Below are 7,083 nucleotides of genomic sequence, written 5' to 3' on the forward strand. Positions count from 1 at the left end.
TCAGGCTTGGGTTATTCGTGGGTTTCCTCAGGCATGCTGCAGATCCCAAGCAGTGCCAGCAATGAAGGACTGGATACTGATGGGGTTGTTGCTATTTAGCCATATTATGGGGTGCATAAGTGTCCTGCTTGAGATCACAGAATCACCAAGGTTGGAAGAGGCCTCAAAGATCATCAAGTCCAACCTGGCACCACAGACCTCATGACTAAATCTGCCTCAGCTCTCCTGCTTCATCCTGGTGGGACCTCAGGTTTGGGTTATTCATGGATTTCCTCAGGCATGCTGCAGATCCCAAGCAGTGCCAGCAATGAAGGACTGGATACTCATGGGGTTATTAGCCATATTATGGGGTGCATAAGTGTTCTACTTGAGATCTCCACCTCAGCTCTCCTGCCTCATCCTGGTGGGACCTCAGGTTTGGGTTATTCATGGATTTCTTCAGGCATGCTGCAGATCCCAAGCAGTGCCAGCAATGAAGGACTGGATACTCATGGGCATATTAGCCATATTATGGGGTGCATAAGCGTTCTACTTGAGACCACCACCTTACTAAGGTGGCAGGTCACACACCCTTTCCAGCAGCAGTGGATGTGGGTGCCACAAACCCCGTGGCCTGACACAGCCTGAGAGTTTCCTAGGGTGCAAAAGGCATCCTTCATCCTCTGCCAGCAGCGCTCTGTGTGCCCTTCGGCAGCCCAGCAAACGCCAGCAGCCCACACAGCCCTCTCGCTCCCTCTCTGCAGCAAACTGTGTTGCTTCTGAGGCTGCCCTGCTTTATTTTTCTGGCAACAGAGATAAAAATAACCTCGTGTGAAAAATTATTTATTCTGCATTAATAGCCCAGAGTCAAAGCCTCAGCAGACACTGGGAATAAACAGGATCAGGGAAGGCGCAGTTGTTTGAAATCAGAGCTTTGTGCGCTGACCCTGGGGTTTCTAACCAAAGCCAGAAAGAAACTGTGTATATAGAATCCCTTAATTGTTTTTTTTTTTATTCCCCCCCTCTCTCCCTTGTTAATCCACAGCACAACAAGCCTTGCTTGTCACCAGAGGACTTTGACCGGGATGAGGAAGCCAGCGTTTCATTCAGGCGGTCGCACGCGTGGTCGGAGAGGTGGCTGTGATGTAAAATCCTCCTCCCTGTCTGACTAATAACCCCCTTGGCACTTCCAGCACCATTCAAGCACATCCCTTTTCTCCATAGCTGTTTCCCTCTCCTCTAATTTCCCCTCCCCAAAAATCTATGTGCTTTTTTTAAGTGGGGGCAGCTGTCAGCTGTATTTTTTGGGGGTGGGGGAGAGGAAAGAAAATATTCTGGACTGGTTTTGTTGAGAGGGGAAAAAAAGAAACCCAGCACTTTGGGGTTTGCTTGTTTCCCTTCCTCTTTCTTTTGTTTCATTTTACTCTCTGTCCTGCACACTCAGTTCTCCAGCCAGATAAAAGCAAGGGGGAAAAAAAGGGAAAAAAAGCAACCATCACATTTGGATTTTTATCTGTCTTCAGTGTAGAATTGTCCTTTTCCCCCCCCTTCCCCCCTTCTTTTTTCTTTTAAACCAGGGGAGGTTTAGGCTGGATGTTAGGAAGAAGTTCTTCATGAAATGAGAGATTTGCCATTGGAATGTGCTGCCCAGGGAGGTGGTGGAGTCACCATCACTGGAGGTGTTTAGGAGGAGACTGGCTGGGGTGCTTGGTGCCATGGTTTAGTTGATGAGATGGTATTGGGTGAGTGGTTGGACTCAATGATCTCAAAGGTCTTTTCCAACCTGGTTAATTCTATTCTATTCTATTCTATTCTATTCTATTCTATTCTATTCTATTCTATTCTATTCTATTCTAATTCTATGCTATGCTATGCTATTCACAGTATCACCAAGGTTGGAAGAGACCTCAAAGATTGTCAAATCCAACCCATCACCTCAGACCTCGTGACTAAACCATGGCACCAAGTGCCACGTCCAATCCCCTCTTGAACCCCTCCAGGGATGGTGACTCCACCACCTCCCTGGGCAGCACATCCCAATGGCTAACAACTCTCTCAGTGAAGAACTTTCTCCTCACCTCCAGCCTAAAGTTCCCCTGGTGCAGCTTGAGATTGTGTCCTCTTGTTCTGGTGCTGGTTGCTTGAGAGTAGAGACCAACTCCTTCCTGGCTACAACCTCCCTTCAGGTAGTTGCAGACAGCAAGAAGGTCTCCCCTGAGCCTCCTCTTCTCCAGGCTAAGCAACCCCAGCTCCCTCAGCCTCTCCTCACAGGGCTGTGCTCCAGACCCCTCCCCAGCTTTGTTGCCCTTCTCTGGACACCTTCCAGCAACTCAACATCTTTCCTAAACTGAGGGGCCTAGAACTGGACACAGGACTCCAGGTGTGGCCTAACCAGTGCTGAGTACAGGGGCACAATGACTTCCGAGCTGAGAGTTAGGACAACTAAGCTCATTTAAATTGAGCTGCCTAGATCAACCTGATCTAGTTGAGAGTCATCCCTGACCATGGCAGGGAAGTTGGAGTAGATGATATCAAAGATCCCTTCCAACCTAAACCCAGAGGAGGACAATGAAGCTGGGGAAGGGCCTTGAGAATAAATCTGATGAAGAGCAACAGAAGGAGCTGGGGATGGTTAGTTTGGAAAAGAGAAGGCTGAGGAAAGACCTTATAGTCTACAACTACCTGAAGGGAGGTTGTAGCCAGGTGGGGGTTGGTCTCTTCTCTCAGGCAACCAGCACCAGAACAAGAGGACACAGTCTCAAGCTGTGCCAGGGGAGGTTTAGGCTGGAGGTGAGGAGAAAGTTCTTCACCGAGAGAGTCATTAGCCATTGGAATGTACTGCCCAGGGAGGTGGTGGAGTCACCCTCCCTGGAGGGGTTCAAGAGGGGATTGGACGTGGCACTTGGTGCCATGGTCTAGTCATGAGGTCTGTGGTGATAGGTTGGACTTGATGATCTCTGAGGTCTTTTCCAACCTTGGTGATTCTGTGATACTGTGATGGGACCTGGTGCTCTTTGGGGTCTTTTCCAACCGAAACAATTCTATGATTCTGTGGTCCCTGATGAAGACAGCTCCTGTGGGGTGGAGTGCCATGCTGCTGAGCCTTCACGTTTGCTGCAGCTCAGCTCATGGCTCTCCCTCCCCCAGCCTCCTCCTCTACTCACACTTTGTTCCTGGTGGCTGCCTCGTCGCCCAACAGCGCTTGGAGAATGTCAAACGTGGGAGTCCGGCAGCCTTAGGTTAGAGCAAAAACTCCCAAACATATTTGGAGGGCTGCCAGCACTTTGCAAACCCTCTGCAAACGCAGATAAGGAGCGACCTTGCAGCCTGTGGGCTAGGCCAGGAGTTTATAAACTCTCCCTGTGCTTGGGTTGAGCCTTTCTCGGTGTTGTGATCCTCCTGTCCGCTTCCAACGCCGGGCGGTGCCGCGAGGCGGGGAAGCAGCGGTGCCAGAGCAGGCACTGCTCAGCGTGGTGACCTTCACCAAGACCACTGGCACTTCAAGGTGGGAGAACCCCTTAGAGATGTGGCAGCCAGAGCCAGAGGGGAGACAGACCCCCCCACGTGCGTGAGAATGCAGAGAGGGTGCCTGGTCACAGAGTCACAGAGTGTTAGGGGCTGGAAGGGACCTCAAGAGGTCATCCAGTCCACACCTCCTACCAGGGCAGGATCACCTATGGCAGATCACACAGGAACACATCCAGGCAGGTTTTGAATATCTCCAGAGAGGGAGACTCCACAGCCCCCCTGGGCAGCCTGTGCCAGGGCTCTGTCACCCTCACAGGGAAATAATTCTTCCTCCTATTTCCATGGAGCTTCCTATGCCTCAACTCCCACCCACTGGCCCTTCTCCTGGCACTGGGCATCACCCAGCAGAGCCTGGCTCCAGCCTCTGGGCACTCACCCTGCACATCTTTATAAACATTAATGAGGTCACCCCTCAGGCTCCTCTTCTCCTCTTCTCCAAGCTAAACAGCCCCAGCCCCCTGAGTCTCCCCTCCTAAGGAAGATGTTCCACTCCCCTAATCATTTTTGTGGCTCTGTGCTGGTCTCTTTCAAGGAGTTCCTTGAGGTCCTTCCTGAACTGAGGGGCCCAGAACTGGCCACAATATTCCAGATGTGGTCTCACCAGGGCAGAGAGAGAGGGGGAGGAGAACCTCTCTCAACCTACTAACCACAGCCCTTCTACCACACCCCAGGAAGGCATTGGCCTCCTGGCCACAAGAGCACATTACCTGGTGCTGGATCTGAGTGAGAAAACCCAGTATGGGTTTGCCTGGGCTGGAGTTTTTAGACATCACTCCAAAACCTTTGCAACAGCAAAGTGAGGTTCCTGCAAGGAAGGATGGCAAAGGCCTTCATGGTGGAGAGAGGGAGGAAGGGTTGAGTTGGAGGCTTCATTTTGAACCCTGGGGAAATCTAAACATTTTGAAATTCTTCCCCAAATGACAAATACTGTCAAATACTGAGATAGCACTGGGCTGGATTTGAGCAGTGAGGCACCTTCTTGTATTCCTAACCTCTGATAAAAAGGATGGAGCAGAGTCAGGACATTTTTCCTCTCTTTCCCCCTCATTATTTTTCTTTTTCTTCGTTATTTTCTTTTTTAGGGGAAAAAAAAAACACCAAACCCAGCAAGCCAGCACACCACAGCCTCAGTCAAGTCACTAATGCCTCCTGAACTGTTCCAGTGTGGATGGGAGAGCCTTTTGCAACAGGAAATGTTTCCCTCTGGGTTTTCCTGGCCAGCTCTGGCCGACAGCACATCCCCAGCCTGCTGCTGTCAGACTTGGAGTTCAGCCTGGCCAGGGCAGCCCAGCACAAGGGTGAGCAAAGACACCCCAAAAAGCAGCTTCTGGGGGTCTGGTACCTCCATGCACACAGCACAGTATCATAGAATCATAGAATTGTCAGGGTTGGAAGGGACCTCAGGGCTCAGCCAGTCCCAACCCCCCTGCCGTGGGCAGGGACACCTCACACTACAGCAGGCTGCTCACAGCCACATCCAGCCTGGCTGCAAAAACCTCCAGGGATGAGGCTTCTATCACCTCCCTGGGCAACCTGTGCCAGGCTCTCACCACCCTCATGGGGAAGAATTTCTTCCTAACATCCAATCTGAATCTTCCCATTTCTAGTTTTGCTCCATTCCCCCTAGTCCCATCACTCCCTGACATCCTAAAAAGTCCCTCATAGAGGAAGTCCTGCATAGAGGAAAGAGCTTGAAAAGCTGTTACTTGACAAGGTTAATTAGCTCAGAGGCAGCACTGTAGCTGTACTAATAAAGGATGTGGGTCATTAAAAACTGCCAAGGTTTTTAGCAGGGCCTGTTGGGACAGGACAAGGGGTGATGCTTTTAAAGCAAAAGAGAGGAGATTCAGACTGGATAGAAGCAAGCAATGGTTAATGGTAAGGGTGGTGAGATGCTGGTACAGGTTGCCCAGAGAGGTGGCAGAAGCCTCATCCCTGGAAACATTCCAGATTATGTTGAACCAGGCTCTGAGCAATCTGACCCAGTTGAAGATGTCCCTGTTTACTGCAGATGGGTTGAATTAGATGCCCTTTAATGGTCTCTTCCAACCCAAACCATTCTCTGATCAATAATTTGCACTTCCTCCCCTCTTTTTCCTTTCCTTTAGACTCAGGGCTTGCTGCTAAAACTTTGCAGGTCACATAAGCAATATTTATACATTCTGGGGCCATGGGTCATTTACAAACCTTCTCACCCTATATCCTTTCACAGAATCAACCAAGTTGGAAAAGACCTCAGAGATCATCAAGTCCAACCTACTACCTAACACCCAACTCCTCATGACTACTAAACCACAGCTCCAAGTGCCACATCCAAGCCTTTCTTGAACACCTCCAGGGATGGGGACTCCACCACCTCCCTGGGCAGCACATTCCAATGGCCAATTACTCTCTCTGGGAAGAATTTTCTCCTCACCTCCAGCCTAAACTTCCCCTGGCACAGCTTGAGACTGTGTCCTCTTGTTCTGGTGCTGGTTGCCTGGGAGAAGAGACCAACCCCTTCCTGGCTACAACCTCCCTTCAGGTAGTTGTAGACAGCAAGAAGGTCTCCTCTGAGCCTCCTCTTCTCCAGGCTAAGCAACCCCAGCTCCCTCAGCCTCTCCTCACAGGGCTGTGCTCAAAGCCTCTCCCCAGCTTCTTTGCCCTTCTCTGGACATGTTCAAGAGTCTCAACATCTTTCTTAAACTGAGGGGCCCAGAACTGGACACAGGACTCAAGGAGTGGCTGAGTACAGGGCAGAATGACTTCCCTGCTCCTGCTGGCCACACTGTTCCTGATCCAGGCCAGGATGCCATTGGCCTTCTTGGCCACCTGGGCACACTGCTGGCTCTTGTTTACCCAGACCTTTCCCCTATTCTGCACAGTTGTACATGGCTGAATTATTCCTTGCCCACCCATACATCATCTACTGACTCTGGGCTCTTGTAGGCTCTGTTTGCAGTTTGTTGGCAGGTGACACTTTCTTACTTGCAAACATATTTGTTCTCTCTCCAGGTCAAAGAAGTCATGTGAAAAAGTCAGGGTGTGAATTACCTGTGAACTCTTTACCCCCTGCACCCCACCAGGCACCCTCTGAGCCTCCCAATCCACCTGAATCACCACAGAAATGCTTGGGGTAAAGCAGGAGGCTGGAGGTGAGGAGAAAGTTCTTCACTGAGAGAATTGTTAGCTGTTGGAATGTGCTGCTCAGGGAGCTGGTGGAGTCACTATCCCTGGAGGTGTTCAAGAGGGGATTGGATGTGGCACTTGGTGCCATGGTTAAGTAGTCATGAGGTATTGGGTGACAGGTTGGACTTGATGATCTTTGAGGTCTTTTCCAACCTTGATTCTATGATTGTATGATTCTATCTAGTTGAGGATACTCCTGCTGGCTGCAGAGGGGTTGGACTAGATGACCTTAGAATACATAGAATACATAGAATAAACCAGGTTGGAAGAGACCTTCAAGATCACCGCGTCCAACCCATCAACCAATCCAACACCGCCCAAGCAACTAACCCACGGCACCAAGCACCCCGTCAAGTCTTCTCCTAAAAACCTCCAGTGATGGCGACTCCACCACCTCCCCAGGCAGCC

The sequence above is a fragment of the Dryobates pubescens genome, chromosome 3 (assembly GCF_014839835.1).
Source record: "Dryobates pubescens isolate bDryPub1 chromosome 3, bDryPub1.pri, whole genome shotgun sequence".
In the NCBI taxonomy this organism is placed as follows: domain Eukaryota; kingdom Metazoa; phylum Chordata; class Aves; order Piciformes; family Picidae; genus Dryobates; species Dryobates pubescens.